We start from the raw sequence: 17,662 nt of genomic DNA on the forward strand, positions 1-17,662 counted from the left end.
GTCAAATTGCTCCATTGTGGGTTTCTATCCTCCCTCCTCCTACAGAATAGGCAGGTGGTTCCACCCTTGGGACCAGCAAATCCCTTGACAGTCACCAGACGTAAAGAGCCACTGCTGCAGTCTCTGTTCCTCTACACTGCCTCCTGGCCCCCGGCTGCTCTTCCCTGACTCCCTGTCAGCAGCTTCCTCTAGCACCCTGATCAGAAGGCGTCCCATTCAGAAAGGAATGTTGTCCTAGCTGTGTCATGTTCTGAGCAGAGTTCCCACGAGGTTGGGGGGCGGGTGTGTGTGTGTGTTTCTCCCCACCCTACCTCCCCTCCCACTGTGTACAGATCCTCAGACCTAAGAAGGGTTCTCTGCAGGGCCCGGGGCAGTGTGGGGACAGGTGTGGTGATCCATGCACAGAGATTCCCTCTGTATGGAGAGCTGGGGTGCCTAATTGTCTTAACCCCTGCTAACAGGCTGTACTTGCTAATCATGCGCGTGTCACTGTGCATTAAATCAGCTAGGGATGTGAGTCTCCCTTGGGAGCTATTTGCCATGATGTGAGTAACCTCTGTCAGCTAAAGCCCTCCTGGAGTGAAGGTTTTTAAACAATGCTGTGTGTTCTATCCTCCCAGTAGCAAGCAGGGCAATGAGCATGTTCTTCCCACGGTCCCTTGCTGCTCTAGACCAGCAGTTCTCAAACTTCATTGCACCGTGACCCCCTTCTGACAACAAAAATTACTACAGGACCCCAGGAGGGTCATGGGGGGCCAAAGCCCGAGCCCCACTGCCCTGGGCAGGGGGGCAAAGCCAAAGGGCTTCAGCTCTGGGCAGTGGGCATTTAACCTGAGTCCTGCCACTCAGGGCTGAAGCCCTCGGGCGTCAGCTTAAACCCCAGGCCACAGCAAGTCTAATGCCAGCCCTGGCAACCCCATTAAAACACGGTTGTGACCCGCTTTGGGGTCCCGACCCACAGTTTGAGAACCACTGCTCTAGATAAAGGTTAGTATCAATGAATAATATAAAGAGAGAGAATCAGGGCAACAAGAAAATAACACACAAAGGACCAAGTTCAACTCCCAGTGAGATGGGTGTAAGTCTGGAACGATTCCAGAGTGACTGAGCATTGAATGAATGGAACAAGCAGTGGGGTGACTCCAGAATTACAGCAGTGTGACAAGAACGTGATCGGGCCTACAAGTGGTGAATGATGTTAGCGCTCTCTGTGCTTCTGGCTGTATTTTGGCACCTGGGTTGTCCTGAGCAGGGTGGTGGGAGGCAGTGTCAGGGAAAGCAGCCATCCACAGTGTTTTATTTAAAGGGACATTATCAGTTTAGCTTAGGTCCCAAGTTTTAAATTTTGTTTGGGGAAAAAATGGGGAAGAGGGTGGCAGGGCTACAAAGGCTGACAAAGTCACAGCTTGAGTTGGCATGGCTCCACTTCTAGGGGTAGCCTCTGGCATAGCTGTGCTAGGCAGGCAGCAGTCTAGGCCATCATATCTACTAGGACATCATGTCTACAAGGACACCACCAGAATAGACTGAGTGTGTTACTCACCTGCCAACAAGCCACCTCCTGCTTGAACTGTCCTCTGGAGTTTCTGTCCACCTGGAGTTCCCCTGTTTCTGTTGGTACCTCTGGCCTTAAAGTCTAGAACTGATTTCAGAGTGGTAGCCGTGTTAGTCTGTATCAGCAAAAACAACGAAGAGTCCTTGTGGCACCTTTGTTAGTCTCTAAGGTGCCACAAGTTCTCCTCGTTTTTTCTTTAGAACTGAGGACATGACAATAACAGGGCTGCTGAATTGGGTGGGTGACAGGGAAGAAGGGAGCAGGGGGTGATTGATCTGGGGAAGGCATCAAATCCCATCTTCACCTAGGAAACCGTGGGTCATCCACATCGAGCCCCCACGTCCATTAGGCACACCAAGCCATGACACAGACCTGCAGGCAATGAGAACGAGCCCATGTGCACTGCTACTTGGTGGCTTCTGCAGCAACCTCAGCTCCCACGTTTGAGACTTTTCTAGTGCCAGTGACATAAGTTGTAGATTCCCCAGGGAGCGACAGCAGTGAGCTCTTAAAATAAGAGGGATTGAAGGCCTTTATGATCCAGAGTGAGGTAAACTCTTGAGGTAAACAGCTCACAGCCATGATAACTTTGCTTTTGCATGGCAATGTCATACCAAAAGCAAAGCTGGGTGAAAGAAGCCCAACTGCTCCCTCTGCTGCTCATACCCAGTATCTCATGGAGTCATGGCAAGAGTTTTTTTTTCATGCAACAAACTGGCTTTAAAAGGGGCACTTTTAATCCATGTGCCTTTTAAATGCAGCTGTCTCACTATCATTTGTAATACCTGGGAAATAAATTCTGGAATAAGATTAAATTCAATCAGAAAACAAAATAGACACTTGTGGACAGTGTCATTCTAGCAAGAATTATAGCAACACCTTCCAAAAAATAAAAATAATAAAAGAAAATACTTGAAAAATGTTTGTGCTTCTTTTGGGGGGTTTTCAGCCAACTCCATTCTTCAGTCCTTGCTCTTTGCTGAGGAAGGTGCCAACCAATGCCAACGGAGGTTGTTTTGGTGATGTGTAGGCTCTTGGCATAGACTCTAAGTAACATAGTGACACCACCAAATTCTGACGTGTAGGCCCCTGAACAATCTTCTGATGGTTGGGCAGATCTTTGGGTCTGGCGTAGCTCTGCTCAGCGCTGAACTCTGGGGGGCATAAGGGTTGCCATATGATACCTTTATGTTCTTCCAATCCAAGGGGCTCCCATAGGCCAGTTCAGGCCCCCCACCCCCGCAAGGCAGCTCTAACCTTCAATAGCTAGTAAACCCCCCAAAGCGTGGTTACACCAGCAAGCAATTACTAGATGCTACTGCCATGCCCTCTTCCAACCCTAGCACCACACTTCTATTCCAGGGAGGCTGGGAGAGGGTTTCTATGGATACTTTTCCACTAGGAACAGGACTGAGACCCAATCAACTCATTTCACACAAGCAAGGAGCCAGTGATGGCTTTACCCTGTAAAAGTCAGAGCTACCATTCGTTAGTGAAAACTTCGCCCCCCTCCCTCTCCTCTTCCCAAGATGGAGGTTCCTCTCCATTAACAATTTCATCTATGCATTACAGTTCTGCAGTCCAGGTCTTCCCTCTACAGCAGAGGTTCTCAAACTGTGGGCCGTGGACCACCATCGGTCCGCAAGCTCCGTTCAGGCGGTCCGTGGATAGTTCCCTCTAAGGTTCACACCTGGGTGGCAGCACACGAGAGAATGAAGGGCCACCCACCTAACTAGTGGAGCCGAGCAGGCCTGGCTCCACTAATTAGGTGCCTGGACCCTGGAGAAGACGCACATGTAAGGTGAGGTGGTGGCCTTGAGGGGAATATAGAGTAGGTGGGAAGGGCCAGTGGGGTGAGAAGAGGGAGTGGGGGGAATTTGGGACATGCAGGGCTGCAGAGGCCAGAGAAAAGTGACTTTCCCCAGCTCCAGGGCTGCGGCTGCTAGGGAGAGACCAACCTCCTTCCCAGCCTCAGCTCTGTGGCTGCTGCGGCGGTGGGGAGACCCCCCCCTCCTTCCCAGCCCCAACTCGGGGGCTGCCGCAGTGGGGGAGAGAGGGCACATCCATCGCATTAGAAAGGTAAGCCTACTGATATTAAAATACGAGGTGTGTGCTTTTATTTGTAGAACAAAAAAAGTTAATTATTATTAAGTTTTTTAATGTAGTGCTTTTATCCAAAGCACTTTATAATAGTTAGCTAATGGTACAAACAACATTTGGAAGGATCATTAAGTGGTCCTCTGAGACCCTCAGCAATTTTCAAGTGGTCCGCGGGAAAAAAAAAAAGTGAGAACCACTGCCCTACAAGACACCAACATTGTTATTGATTTCAGTGGGATCAGGTTCAAACCATTTAATCAAATGCCAGGGACTACCATCCCTCTCTGAGATTCTGGGTATTCCTCCCACCTCCAGGATACAGGTGATCAGGCCCCAGGACAGCATAGTCCCAGCTGTGCTGTATGTAGAGCATGTTGCCGCTTGTGCTGCAAGAGACTGCTTTGTTATAAATGGTTCAGAGCCCCTTGGATTGGTGTAAACAGCTCTTTTGCCAGCCAGCCCAAGCAGAGTGGAGACCACTGTTGAGCAGAGGGCTGTACTCTGTCCAAGGTAACAAAAGCCAGCTCAAACTGTTGCATAAAATTATTCAGAAAACGGTACAAAAGAGAGAGGGGAAGATGGGATTTGTCCAAACGACAAAGTCTGTTGATGCCGCCCAGCGACTGTGTTAAGGTAAATGAAAAGATAATAAACCCAAATTGCAGTGTTGGAAATTAGACCTAATTGGTGGGTAAAATAATGAGGTTATTCTACTCACCACTCCCTTTTGGGGTCCTTTAAAAAAGACTTTGTGGGGGGATCAGAACACCGGGGACAGCTGGACTGAAAGGAGCAAGTTTCACCCTCATGGCTGCCATCCCCATTATCTCCTGGGATCCATCACAACATGGTTGGGCTGTCATCAGACAGCTCCTGAGAAATGTTCTGCGCGGGCCAGACCAGAGAGAGGGAACCACTGGCATTGCCACCTCCATCAGCTTTGGCTAAGTCCCGAACAAGCCTGAAATGTGAGACTTGGGTTCCTGCTGTTGCCACCCGCCCCTCCCCCTCTTCCTCCTGCCGTCATTTCCTTTCCCCACCTTATTTCTGCTCTATCCTCTCTCTCTTTTTGCCTCTTGTTTAATAAGACTCCGGGTTCGCCAGCCAACACGGTCTCGTTCACGACACTGCTGTGAACTAGAACTCGGCAGCCTGAGACTGGTGTAGGTTTGCCAGGTCTCAGCGTGGCTGAGAAGACCGCGTGCAACGCCCGTGTTTCTCCAGCAGTGAGGCTGCAAGTATGAGCCAACACCAGAGACGCAAGTGGCACTGTCTGCCTTTGCTGCTCTTCTCTCTTCCCTTTTCATAGAATCATAGAATATCAGAATTGGAAGGGACCTCAGGAGGTCATCTAGTCCAACCCCCTGCTCAAAGCAGGACCAATCCCCAATTTTTGCCCCAGATCCCTAAATGGCCCCCTCAAGGATTGAACTCACAACCCTGGGTCTAGCAGGCCAAAGCTCAAACCACTAAGCTGTCCCTCAGTGGGTTTGTCTCGTTTTGTCATCGAGGAAATGGGCTCAGGCTTTAACAACAGCACCAGCCCATTGCAACTACATTTTTCTCCGAAAAAAGGAAATTAGGAGCCTGAATACCTTTGACGATCTGGGTCGTATTGCCAGCCGCCATTTAAAGACTGTTTTTTCCTTATAAAAAAACTCTCGCCAGTTAAAGGGAAAGAGATGCTGTTTAAATAAAAGCCTTAATTAATACTTTACATTTCAAATGCCACAGCTGTTTTCCCTTCTTTTTTTGTATCTTTAATAAAAGGTTATCAAAAATGTAACAGTGGATGTTGCCATGGGAATAAGCAGGCTAAGAGCTCTGTACCGGAAACCCTGTTTCACTGTTCTGAGTTGCACAGTGACCGGGTCACGTTAACATTTTCGACCTGCTAGGTCCATTTATTCTATTTATCTAAATTAACACAACAGCACTGACAATGGATGCCTGCCTAATATGGCTCCGTGGTTTTGCAATAGCTGTAAAACAACTGAATAAGAATTAGGAAGTAAACATGACTGGATATTTGTGTGAATTCCTCTTAGCCGCCCATCACTTCTTCCCTAGCACATGCAGAGAATTTAATTTTGAAGGCTGAATCTTTCTTTCCTCCACCCTGCAAGTATTTTACTTTCTACGTCACCAAAGTGTCTCAACACATCCTCTACCAACTGCACCATTCTCTCCCTTCTGGAACCAATAATGTTTAAATGCTGGACATTCCAAACCGCATTCCCCCGAATCCTCCAGCTACTAGCTCTTTGCCGGCATTGGATTTCCCCTTGAGGCTCTAAGGAGACCAGTTCTAAGGCAAGCATTTTTAGCTAAACAGGATTGTTTCTGGTTACTAAAACACAGGGGGAAAATCACAGACTGACAGATGTTGCGGAGTCCTTAAACCTTCCTGGAATGTGGTGGTTTTGAGTAAATGTTATTACTGGTAATGACTAGTTGATGTGAGGTTATGGTACAATTTATAGTGGCCTTATTTTAACTTTGATCACAGCTGAACTAAATCTCTGAAGTCAGCTCTGTGCCTTAATCTTAAGGCTCAGCGGATACAAATCTTTCTGCTGAAAGATGCAGTGGGGCTACTTGTTTAGCTCAGTTTCAGAGCTCACTTTAGAAGAGCTGTCTAGTGGCTAGCACAGGAGGTGGGGAGTCTGTTCTGGGGTGTAGTCCCAGCTCGGCCACTGACTTTCGACGTATTCCTGAGCAAGTACTTAATTTCTAGGTATCACTTTCCCCATGTGTAAAACAAATCTAATAGTGGGTCACAAGGGTTTGGGGAGTGAATTATCATTATTAGTACTAATTAGATAAAGCCCATTGTCCTAATAATGTTCTAGTGACTCTGCTGAGCCACTGAAAATGTCTTGCAGTGTAATTCATGCTGCTGGGGGGCTGGTGAGGAGCCAGCACTCACAAATCACTGGCTGGTTCTACCCACTCCCAAACTAGTACAGCTACAGACACAGGAAAAAAACCTTTCTGCTCCAACCCTTAGGAGGAGATTGTGACATGAAGTGTGGCTGAGCCAAACTCTGGTCCTACTGAAATTAGTGAAATCAATTTACCATTGACTTCAGTGCAGGTAGGATCTGGCCCCGGCCTTTTGAATACAAGCCAGTCTGGTGACAAAGGCCTCTGCAAAGGTGAAAGTGTGATAAGATAAGGGCTAGCTTTTCTTCCTCTCTTTCTCTCTCTGTTCTGCTGAGTTGATTCTAGCAGAATCAAGCCCCTGTGATAGTGAGCTCATGTGTTGTGCGACTGGGATCTGGCTGGCAACACACATAATGCTGGCTGGCAGGTGACTATGTTAAATCCGACAAGCTCTGCAAGCTTGGATCAGTCTAAGTCTCCCAAGATGCGTCACTAAGACACTTAGGGTCAAATTGATCTCTGCATTTAACTGCTGAAGCCAAGATCATTATGCCCAGGATGACCTTGGCCCACTGTTCCAGATCAACATGCAATGTCCAAAAACCTGATAACTCTGCTGCTTTCGATGTCTGGATTTCTAACTCTATTTGTTGAATAGCTTGTCATGAGCCTTCCTTAACTGGAGGGACTTTACCTTTAAACAGCCCAGAGAAAGCTGTGCTCTACATAAGCCACACCCAGAAAGAAGGTAACGTGAGCTCACACTGCTGCTGCCTGGATTTAGGAGAGAGATCTCCATGGAGGAGGCCAGATACTGTTATATGGGAGGCCCTTTGAATAAGAATCAGTTAATTATCCTGTTCATCATCCTACAAGGAAGCAGCCCTTGTGGTATATACTGAATATATGCTCGTCTCATCTTCACGTCAGGAGGCAGCAGACAATTTAAGAGGTATCTCTGCACTACCCACATACCCCCAAGCACTGTGTTTGCAGTCTCTCTTCTGGGCTATATGTACAATATATTGGAATTTCCTGTCCCAGGATTTCTTGCATGGAGCTGTCAGATGGGGGCACGCCAGGCTTGGTGAAGGACCTCCCAACTCCCCCATCACGTACCTCTGATTTCTCACTAGGAGCTAAGGGCCCTGTCTACACTACAGAATTAACTATGCTTGAATGTGGTTGTGAAACATGTTTACAGCCCAACTGTTATAACATGGTCTCTTTTATCTTATGCAACAAGAAAAATCTCTGTTATAACCATGTTGAAGGACCATGTTTTAGCCTAAATATTTACCGGGACTAATCACTGTTCCAATCACACGGATTTTTCAAAAAGAAAAGGAGTACTTGTGGCACCTTAGAGACTAACCAATTTATTTGAGCATGAGCTTTCATGAGCTACAGCTCACTTCATCGGATGCATACTGTGGAAACTGCAGAAGACATTACAGTCCACACAGGCAAGAACAAAATATTCCCTTGTTTTAATAAGCCACTTAGCCTGCAACCATGTTTAAAGATGGTTGGTATTGCAGGATAGAGAAGAGATTCTGACTATGTACACAGTGGGAACACAACCCTGCTAGCTACAGTCATGTTTAAATGATCTGCAGGATTTAACTGGTATCCAAGACACAATGTGGACTGGACCAAGGCCCAAGCATCAGGAACCTCTCAGTTCTAATCAGCTCTGCCACTGACTCACCATGTGTTGTTGGGCAAGCCACTTAATCTCTCCGTGCTGAGTCCTCTGTGGGTTCATTAGTTTAGGTTGCTTAGTGGTTTGAGAACATGGAGGGCTGCGTATTATTATCCAGCATGTTTCTCTTGACCAGTCAGACCTATGCTAGGTAGACTGTCCTGCACAGATCCCGCCACATAAGACTGTTTGACAACATGGTTCTCCAAACAATAACCCTGTCCAAACTGACCAGGGGAAGCATGCCAGCACCCTGCTAGCAACAGCCACGTTCACATGCTGCTGCAGCTAACGCTGTTCTGATCCAGGGCAGGGGCTTGGGGTATCTTCTGGTCAACTGATCTGAACCTGAGCCTTCTGCCTGAAGACAAACTTCACTAGGATAAAACAGCTGAAGCGAGCAAGAAAAGAAATGTAAAGAAACAAAGACCGCACAGTCCCTGAGGAGCTGCCCCGTCAGAAACAGAGTCACTCCCAGAGGTCTGAAAAGTAGGTTGAGCTGTGACGTTTCAATAATAATAATGATGATAACGATAAATTATTATTATTCTCAGCTCCTATATATCAGTAGGTCTCAAACCCCTTTATGAAGCAGATTAGTATCATTATCTCCAATTTACAGACATAGGAAAGCAAGGCACAGGGAGGAAGTGCCTTAACTAAGGTCACCCATTGACCGAGCCAAGAATAGCACCCAGGCCTCCGACAGGCTAGTCCAGTGTGCTAGTCACTAGGCCATGTACACTCACTCAAGCTAGCAGCAACTCCAAACCAAACTCTCCAAGGAGCTCAGCTCAAGGTTGCAGGTTCAGTGCCTCCTGGAGATGAGCCCAAGCGTTGAAGCTAGGAGCCAGAGCCAGAGCCAAGCCCACGCTTCTCCAGCCTGTGGGGAGGTTTGGATTCAGGGTTCCAGTTAAACCCATTATAGAGATGGGCCCATGCTGTATAGTTGGGATCCTGAGTCAAACTTCCTCAAGGCTTCAGGGAGGTTTCAGATCAGGTGTCCTGATCTGCACTCCTGGCTAGTCCTAACTGGCGACAGGCACAAATCCAGCACCGTTCCAAGCTTTTGTGGCTTTGATTTCTTTGCCTGCCAAATCCAAGACAACTGGCCAGCTCAGATTCCTCCCTCCCTATTCTGGAATCAGGTCTCTGCTAGACTAAGGCTGCCAGCCCCAGTCACAGAACGCACTGAGCTCACTGCATATTGAGCCAGGTAGCTGCTCATGTGATTGGCCCTCACTGCTGCCCCTCATATGGAGAGGAATTATCCTGCTTCTTCCCAGAGAAAAAGACTCCCTATCCCCTAAGAATGAGGGCAGAGATCTCCCTGCTCCCCGAGAGAGGAGGGGAGAGGCCATCCACATGCCCTTCCAAAGGACAGGAGGTAAGTCAAATGGCAGCCCTGCAAACCAGGCCAGTGTCACTTTAATGAAGTTTCCCTGGCATACATGCAGAGAGGAGCAGCTGCTTTGGAAACACTTCATCTCCCCATTTAGTAATTAGCACTAGAGTCAGTAAAAAGCTGTGCACCAAAGCTGAGCATGTTACTGAAACTGCTCATTAACTCTCAGGTCCCCACAGGACCAGCCACTTAGTGCCTCACTGGTTCCCCCACAGGGTAGGTTTGAGCATACACAAGTCTCTGACGTACTGTACTCTCAGCTATAGAGACAGGAGAGCTGTGTAACTAATAATACCTGTTTGAACCTGCTTGCTACAGCGCAGTTTGCAGTCTATGGTGTGACAGTGAATGTTTAGAGATGAGCCTGTTCTCCATGTGTAATAATAAGGAAGCGTTGCCCTTTCCAGCTGAAGATTTTAACATAATTTTACACCAGTGCGTAAGTATTATCACCCCCATTTTAGAGACTGGGAGTTCAAGGGATTTGGCCCAAGTGGCACAGTGAGCAATGGCTAGGAATACAACCAAAAGCACTGTCTTCAAGTGATGGGCTTTAACCACTAGACAACACTGCCTCCCAGCATACAAGGTCTTTGTCTGATGTCAGTGGCAAGGCTGGCGTTCGGTTTTGCAGGCCCTTGTAAGAAGCAGGTGCTTGTCACATTTCCCCACACATCAGGCTCCGATCTGCTCTCATCCTTCCCCTTCCCTGCCCCGCACTCTGACAGCCTTCTGTAATTTGTACATGGACCCAGCTATTTACCTAACAAGCAAGCAGTTGAGGAATGGTAGTGGACAGTGCGAGGCAAGAGGGGCATGGCTGAAGCTCACTCTGGATAACATGCCCCTACCATAGGATGGGGAAAGTAGCTGGAAGACGTGGTGAAGACTTTATCTGCCCTTTTAACTGAGCAGGTGTGTCCACCAGGTGTTACTTGAGCTCACTGTTGGTGGGGAGGGGAGTTTTTGCTGTTAGACAATTGGTTAGCAGCAGTGACCAAACTGACTTTTCAATCCCTTAGGCCAGCTACCTGCGTAGGGTCAGCTGTCTACTCCCCACTTTTCTTCTATGTGCCCCACACTGACATGACTCTGATCAGCACAGAGTGGTGGCTGGAGGGAAGATAGCAGCACTTTAAGCCTTTTTTCAATCAAAAAATATTTTATATAATGTTCTTGAATTATCTAATGGAACTCACTGCCACAGGAAATTATCAGAGTCAATGTATAGAATGCCCTGCTGTAGGATACTAATAAAGTTAGCCCACGGAACACACTGTTAGAGACCATTTAGGGCTCATAGTAAAGGATATTACTGAGATTAACCCATAGAACTCACTGTTGCAGCATGTTTTGAAGTTACCTTGTGGAATTCATTGCAACACCATATTACTGAGGTTAACTTGTGGCACTCACTGATGCAGGATATTACTGAAGTTAACCTATGGTGCTCATTGAAATGGGATAGCACTGAGGCTAACCTATGGAACTCCCTGCCACAGGATATGTATAAATGCAGCTTGGAACTCAACTTTCACGGTGCTTAAGAATCTTACATTTTATGGAAGTGCAAATCTGACCTGGATTCATACACAACATCTTGTGCCTGTGATTTCCACAAATTAACCTCAGTTTGAGTCTCAGATCAGAAGTTTTGATTCTTCCCAGTATATAGATAGGAGTCAGCTAATATATTGTGACATGGATCCAGTCCTGGATTGAGGGCTTGGAGGAAGGATGTTTTGGTTTGGGTCCATCCCTGCTGTCAAACACCCTTGACATTTACGGACGTTCCGCTCCAGATGTTCACCCTGTGTCCACCTCCAGTATTCAGATCTCACATGAGAGAAAGAGGGACAGAAAGGCAAATGTGCCTAGTCTTTTAGCCAGCTGTGATGAAAACATAGTGCTCATTCATCTCACCATAAGAAACCCATTAAAAAGGGAAAGGGGGCAACTCTCTGACTCCATCTTAAAGTCTTTACATGGGCTGTGGCACCTTTTCACTTCTACACCACAGGAAAGCACAACAACGCTTTGGGTTCAGAGGAGGGCAGGGGATGCGAGAGGTAATATCACATCCAGTTTCCTCTTTTAAACACATGGCAACTGACCAAGCTTCCTGTTCCGTTTGGTATGAGCACACTAAACACCAGTGACCCTCCAATACGGCTGACCATATTTTCCAAAGAGAAAACAGGACACCCCCAACCGCTCACCTGAGGCCTTCCCTCCCCCCGCAATGTGAGGCTGTTGCCCGTGGCTGAAACCCTGCTTCTCCCCCCTGGTTGCCTGTGGCTAGAACCCTGCGGGGGAGGCCCTCAGGGGGCTGTCGGCCATCACTGGAACCCTGCCGCCCCCAGGCTGGAACGCTGTCTCCCCTCCCCACCTTTGCCTCCCGTGCTGCGGAGGGCTGGCACCTCGTTCCTCCACACTGTATTTGTCCCGTTTGCTCTTGCCAACTGATCATGTCAACAAGAGCAAACGGGACAAATGCCTCCTTTTTGAAAAAAAGGGCGGGACGGCCAGGACAGGGCTTAACAAAGGGACTGTCCCGGCCAAAACAGGCCATATGGTCACCCTATCCAATAGCCATCTGCACACTGCGGCTACCTTTTCCCATCAGGCCGTGGTAGCCAATAGCAGGACACGCTGAAAACCTGGGCACCGTTTAAAGGCTTTAGACGTAGGGAATGGCACAAAATGATCTATTCCAAATGGCCCCAAAGTAAGAACCACACCAAACAACAGCTGGTCAAGCTACAGAATCAGGACATGAGAGCTTTTCAATTTCCTATCTGTGGATGCACAGATGTTGTTTATCTTGGGTCCCCCTGTGTTGGCCCTCTAGGATCAGCAGCCAGATTTTTGCAGCCCTTGATGAGAGGTTGTGCCATACTGTTTTCTTTATCAGGAATGGCCACCCATTTCCTCTTCTCTCTGCCTCCTTCCTCCTCCCCTGCCCCCAACTGACATGGGAATTCCACTTCTGTGTATTAGACACGCTCTTTGTCTTTGTGTCACGTAGTGCTGTGATCTAATCAGATCTCACAAGCTGAGCAAGGTCAGGCCAGGCCATGGCATCAAATGCCCTCAGGGAACACCAGATTCTACAAGAAATGGTGGTGATGCTGGTGCTCTCCCCTCTGAGTCAGTACAGGACCCGGTGTCCCAGTGTGGTGTCAGTGGTCATTATGCTAACAAAGGGACCGATTTTCGGGTGAGATGTAAAACGAAGGTCCTGTAAAGATCCCATGACTATTTGCACAAGTGTACTGATGGCAGGCCTGGTGCCCTGGCCAAATGCCAATAAGGTAATTACTATTTATTTGGCTTCCCTAAATTCCTCTAAGAGTTTCAACTGGAGGAACTACTCCCCCACCTACAAAATTTATTCTCAGAGGTGGCTTCATTTCATTGGTGGGTGAGAAATGAGCATGTACACAATCCATACATCACTTTTACAATGCATCCTGCAGGATGAATGGTTTTATATCCGTGTCAACTGTTATTACTACGTTCACAGCCCACTTTTTCAACTTCCAGCCCCAAATGCTCTTTTCAGGAGGAGAAGAAGGCAGGTGGTTTTCCTTTTAGCCTAAAATTATCTACTTTAGTTCTAAGACATCACTGAAAATGGACTTTGAGCCACAGGTGCGGGCACCTTCCCACAACCACAATCCTTCTGTTCCCCATTTGGTCAAAAAAACTGTGTATCTTTTGTACAAAAAGAAAAGGAGGACTTGTGGCACCTTAGAGACTAACAAATTTATTTGAGCATAAGCTTTCGTGAGCTACAGCTCACTTCATCGGATGCATTCCTGGCACATGATGGCATATATCACATTGGTAGATGTGCAGGTGAACGAGCCTCTGATAGTGTGGCTGATGTGATTAGGCCCTATGATGGTGTTCCCTGAATAGATATGTGGACACAGTTGGCAACTGCTTTGTTGCAAGGATAGGTTCCTGGGTTAGTGGTTCTGTTGTGTGGTGTGTGGTTGCTGGTGAGTATTTGTTTCAGGTTGGGGGGCTGTCTGGAAGCAAGGACTGGCCTGTCTCCCAGGATCTGTGAGAGTGATGGGTCGTCCTTCAGGATAGGTTGTAGATCCTTGATGATGCGTTGGATACTCTCAACTTGTCCATGACTGTGATATGGCCAACCTGCTCTGTTGGTCAGGTGCATAGCGCACTTCTGCTGTAGCACCAAAATGTAATTGGTCTGTCCTTTAGATTAAAAAAACAAGGCAGGAGGGCTGGCGAATGGATTATATAGTGAGACTCTAACTAAACCAAATCATCCTAGTTGTTGCAAAGCCACATGTTCCCCAGGAGGGGGCACACACTTGCCATCCAAGGCTGCTGCAGTAAAATGTTAGAATGCACCAATGTTTGCAAAGAGAAGATAAACTGGTAAAAAGGCCAAATTTTATGCTGGCATAATTCCACTGGAGTCAGTGGAGTTATGTTAGTAGAGAATTTGACCCATTATATGTACCAGGGGAAAGGCTTGATTGGTGTATCTTAAGCAGAATTTCTCAACAGCAGTTATAGCTCTAAGGGCCTGATCCTGATCTTACTAACACCAAACTAATCAAGGGAAAACTTTGTTGGCTTTCAGTGACGTTAATTTGATGTCCAGCTAGTGTAAATGGGACAAGAGGCAGCCTCCCAAAGCTGCATTTCAAGGGAAGAATCATGTGTTATTTCCTTCACTGCATGCCCTAGACCCATGGCAGCCCCAGAGGGGAACTAGAGGGAAGCAATGCAGCTCCCAGCTGTCTCACTCCCCACCTAGGCTCCCACAGAGAAATCCCCAGACTTTGCAGGGGAGGGTGCTGACAAGAGCAGCACCTTTTCTGCTTTGTACCCCCCTCCTCCCCACCCTGTCCTCTGACCTCAGCAAAGCTCCATCCACATGAAACCCAGGAAAGGGGCGTCTGCACAGTGCAAAGAAAGTGCCATTGAGGAGGCACACTGCTCTCCCGCCCTGCACAAGCAAGGGGAGAGCTGCGCCTGGTGTACCCAGCCCAGCTTAATGATCTGCATCCTTGCATTGTTTTCAAGAAGGAGCCATCTGAGAACATCTTTATTCTAGTGTTTTGAGTAACAGCACAGATAATGAAATGTTCTCACCACTAGAGGGAGTTTTTCTAGTTATGTAATCCATGTAGGTTATGTCTACACTGCAATAAAACACCTGCGGCTGGCCCAGGGCTTGGGTTGTGGGTCTATAGAATTGCAGTGCAGACGTTTGAGCTCAGACTGGAGCCCTGGCTTTGAGATCCCACAACGGGGGAGGGCCCCAGAGCTAGAGCTCCAGCCGGAGCCCAAACATCTATAGTGCGATTGTATAGCCCTGCAGCCTGAGCCCCATGAGCCCAAGTCAGCTGACATGGGCCTGCTGTGGGTGTTTCATTGCCATGTAGACACACCCATAGTGGCTGGTGTACACAAGAGGTTTTATGGGTCCTGAATAGCCCTCCTGTCCCCACTCCCTCCTTAGAGAAGATAGTTGGCTAGCTCAAGGAGTTGAAATGCATGCATTTAACACTGGTGATTTCAGGTTCAAAACCCTCATGTCAGCCAAAGCAGCATGGGTTCTCTTTATAGAATAGTACTTGATGATACTCATCATTGCACTTTACACAGCAAAAGAGACAATTTTCTGGGGGTGGGAGGACGAAAAACAGCAATCCCCAGAATGATGGGTGCCGAATTTCCAGGGCCCCATTGGCCAGACAGTCAGAGGGGCTGTTGACTTTCTGATAGCCATTACGTTGATGGAACTCATAAGCTGCTCCCTATTTTCTGGGACTTGAAGATTGTGGGCGTGAAAGAGCCGATACGAGCACAGAAGTAAGTGTGAGGCCTGGTCTACACTAAAACATTAGGTAGATCCAGCTATGTCGCTCGGGGTGTGAAAAATCCCCACCCCTGAGCAATGTAGTTAAGCCGACCTAACTCCCAGTGTAGACAGCGCTAGGTCGACAGAAGAATCTTCTGTCAACCTTGCTACCACCTCTTGGGAAGGTGGATTACCTGAGCCAATAGGAGAACCACTTCTCTTGCCCAGGTAGTGTCTATATTGAAGCGCTACAACTGTGCCACTGTAGCCTTCCAAGTGCAGACAAGCCCTGAGTTAGCTGTGGTTGGTAGAGCTAAATCAAGGTTAGAGAATGGCCCCAGTCACAGCATACAAATCCAAACCTGCAAAGAGGAAGGGTTTTGGTGCACTTCCATCCCTGGTAAAGATGTTACATATGCAGCATGCCTTTCTCATCTATTCTGGACAGGCAGATTCGGTATTTATGCCACAGTCATCATCACTGTGGTATCAGAGCGCACTTCTCCCAGCTGGGTATGCAGTTAACTGGCCTATTCTTTTAAGCAGGAAGCTGAGGATTTTACTGGATTACTTCTTGCCTCCCTGACAAAGGTAGATCCCTCTACATTAGGCTGAAGGTCATTGTTGGGCATCATAGTTCCCATTAATTGACCCCAGCAAGAACCTTTCACTAAGTGTGGAGGGGACTTTAGCCTCTGTCACTATTGGCCTCGTTGCCAGTGCATGCATGAACACACATACATGAGATGGGACCCCACCAAACCCCAGGATCCCAAACTCTGGGATCCAATCGTTGCCTCTGGTCCCTACTTTTATAATGGGCTGAACAAAAACCTCCAAATCTAAAGATACCAAAACTTTGGAGGAATTTGAGTCCAGATTTGGATCAAAATTTCCCAGCCTAGAACCATCCCTGCCACTCACTCACTCACTGGCTGGGCGGAAGCAGCTGACTAACGCTCCCCTGTGTCAGAGCTGTGCTGCTGCAAACATTATTCCATGGACAATAAAGTGTGTCCACTGATGGGTGGGGAAAGGCTGTTTTATTCTCCATCATCCCAGCCAACGGGTCGCAAAGGAAAAATATATGTATTGAAAATCGTTAACTGCAGCTGCCACGTGCTCCTCGTCTGCTTCTCAGCTTTTGTTTTCTTCCAACCCTCCCCCTTGGGCTCTACACTCTGCCTTCTCTTCTCTGTGTAACACGCCCTTTGGCTTCTTCTGCTGCTACTGGCAACTTGGCACTACATTTCCACTGTTCCCTAGTCCTGGAAGAGCTTCTCTCCTCCAGTTTCCTCGGTGATCTCTGTCTCCTCCTTCAGGTCCCTTCTTGAGACCCATTTCTTTCTGCAACCCCTCCTCCCTGCTCTCAGCTCCGGTGCGCTCTCTCTCCACCTTCCTCCTCCTAATTAATAAACGGAGACCAGGAAATAGAGAATGACTCAATGGTCTGAATTCTTTGTGTGCTGCAACTCCCCAGAGCCACTTTACCTTTTCCCCTGGTTTGCCCTCCTCCATGGCTGGTTGCCATCTCTCCTTATATTTTGTGTGTCATTTAGGGCCCAATCTGGCTAGCATTGACCTCCTGCTAGCTCAGGGATCGGGACCTTTCCTTGTTATCTCTCAAGTTCTCACCATACTATTGGTGCTAACCAAGTGCTAAGTATTATGTGACTTACAGTCAAGTGTTAAAGATTGATGTTGCTTATATGGTCAACGGGCCTGTTTTCAGTGACTCAATCCTCTAACCAGAGGAAAATGAAAAGCCCTATGACACCCTTTTACATCAACCCCCTGCAAAAGGCACAAACTTGTTAATAAATAAAATCCCACTGCAGTAAAAAGGTGAAATGCAATGATCCAATAAAGGATTCAATCTAGTAAATGAAAACATTTTCCATGTATAGATGCCGGCCAAAATGCATTTCGCTTACAGCAATAGAATACAAATATTAGCACAGACACTGTGTTTGTTCTTAGTGTGCCCTTCTGTATTGGATCTACCTATGTGTTTAGGGCCTGATCCTGATCTGTGTTGACTTCCCATTGACATCCGTGACATCTGTGGGTTCTCTGTACATCTCAAGAGTGGACCATTAAAAACCAGTTCTGCTCCCGCTGAAATCAGCAGCAAAATTTCCATTTATTTCATTGGGATCAGGA

This window comes from Natator depressus, chromosome 3 (assembly GCF_965152275.1).
Source record: "Natator depressus isolate rNatDep1 chromosome 3, rNatDep2.hap1, whole genome shotgun sequence".
In the NCBI taxonomy this organism is placed as follows: domain Eukaryota; kingdom Metazoa; phylum Chordata; order Testudines; family Cheloniidae; genus Natator; species Natator depressus.